This window comes from Mus pahari, chromosome 15 (genome assembly GCF_900095145.1).
Source record: "Mus pahari chromosome 15, PAHARI_EIJ_v1.1, whole genome shotgun sequence".
NCBI classification, from domain to species: domain Eukaryota; kingdom Metazoa; phylum Chordata; class Mammalia; order Rodentia; family Muridae; genus Mus; species Mus pahari.
Window position 1 is genome coordinate 50702641 of NC_034604.1, and position 2312 is coordinate 50704952.

A 2312-nucleotide genomic window follows, 5' to 3' on the forward strand; every position below is an offset into this window, starting at 1 on the left:
AGAGAGAGAGAGAGAGAGAGAGAGAGAGAGAGAGAGAGAGAGAGAGAGAGAGATATTTTGGGTGTCACAGTGAGCATGTGTCACCAGAGGACTGGTGACCTTCCACCTTAATTGTGTCATGGTCTCTGTCACTACTGATGCTCGTGCCAGGCTAGACAGCTCTTCAGCACCTGGAGATTCTCTCTTAGCTGCCCTAACTCTGTAGGAAGACTGGGACATTCGTAATTGTGCCCAGCCTTTTCAACCTTTGCCTGAGAAGTGATTCACTCTGAGATGTCTCCCTGCCCTTTCCTTTCTTTTTGCTCTTCTTTTTGAGACAGGGTACATGCCTTGAAGTTGCTGTGTAGCTGAATATGACCCTGAACCTCTTGATTCTCCTGCTGAAGAGCAAACCTAGGGCTTCAGGGATGCTGGGCAAACACTCTACCAACTGACCTACATCCCCACTGGCCTACATCCCCGGCTGTAAATCTTTGTAAGTGACTATTAGAGGCTCTTTCTCCTAGGCTTCTTTGTTACAGACGGTGGAAAGCGGTCTCAGAATAAGTAGAAGATGGGAGCCCTGAAAATGTACTGTGCAGCTAGCTCAGACTCCTCAGAAGGTTAGAGTTCAGGGTCAGAGGAGGCTAATGCAGGAGTCCTGCGTCGTCTCTGGTCAAATTGCTCTTGCTGAACGACCAGCGTAGTCTGTACAGCTGCCATCACACAGGCTGCACTTACAGGCCCCTGAGGTCCCCACTGTCAATGGATTCCATACTTTTGTCTTGCTTTGGACCACTGGGGTTTGGGTCCAAATACAGAGCTGGTTCATCTGAGTGGCCATTCTCCAAAGTTTCGGAAGAAATGGGCAGCTGGGGGTTTAGTGTCAGCAGTGGGAGGCGGCTTTGATCGAAGATTAGAACTGCCTACTACCATTCTCTCCCGTGAGGATTAACCCAACCAAGCCGTCAGTCACCTGAGACCACCCTGCAGGAAAGCCGCTTCACCACGAGAAGGCATGCTATGAAGGAGTAATTACCTCCTTAATGAGTTGCTGTGCTCAGCCGTCCCGGGAGCCGTCCCCAGTACAGAGCCTCCAACAGTGACACTGTGACACTGTGACACTGCGAGACCTAAGGCTGTCTGCTCTTCTGAGTTCAAACTCAAAAAAAAAAAAAAAAAAAGAATAGCTTTTCCACCTTGGTAGTGGTGGCACAGGCCTTTAATCTCAGCACTCACTTTCTGTGAGTTCAAGACCAGCCTGGTCTACAAAGCAAGTTACCAGGACAGCCAGGGCTACACAGAGAAAACCTGCCTTCTTTTTCTACTTTTCCATATCTTCTTTGGAAGGGGTCCAAAGGCCTAAGCATTCTTTCCTTGACACTCTGGGATCCCCACTGTTTCTCTGGAGACCTGTTACATTCTCTTCTCTTTCTTTTTCTCCACCCCTATGCCCCACCCCCAGGCAGGGTTTCTCTGTGTAGCCCTGACTGTCCTCAAACTCTCTCTGTAGACCAGGCTGGCCTCAAAGGTAGAGATTCTCCTGCCTCTGCTTCCCTGTGCTGTGACTAAAGCATGTGCCCCCACCATCCAGCTGACCCTTCACTTTTACGTTCTTTTCTTACACCCTAACTCTAAAAGCACAGTCATCTTTCTTCCTCTCTCCAGCCTCCCCCTTCCAGAGGCTGCCAAGGCTTACAGTTTGCCTTCCTGTTCTTTCCTTTTCAAAGAGAGTGAGGAGAGGGAGAAGAAGATGAGGAGTGGAGGGAGGTAGCCCCTGTTGTTTGCTAAATTCCGATGGTGAGGAATTCCCCAGACACTTAGACTCAGTAGAGTAGATGAAGAGCTGAAAAATATAGGAAAAAAAGTCTCCTGCAGGTAGGAATGCCTTGAGTTCTGTACAGATCTGGGTCACAGCTTAATTTTACCTAATTTAGAAAAACACTCTACACTAAGTATTTTGGCTTTGTTATAAAATAAAAAGTACTCTTGGACATTTTCTTCCAGTAACTTACCTCAGCGTGGTAAACACTGGGCTACCAGGACCCTATAGCTCTTCCCTTTTCCAAGTTTACACTGCTGTGCCTGCAACGTAAAGACAGAGCATGTCTTCTCATCACAGGCTAACCACAGCCCATTACCAACATTGCAACCGGGATTCCCACTCTGAGTCAATGAGAGCTTTGTGATTTTTCAAAGTGTGTATTCCGTTGCTTTTTGCCTCAAACAGGCCTTATCACATTATATATAATAGATTTAATACTATATAATATATTTAACATTATATGTGAGATATATATATATATATATATATATATATATATATATATATA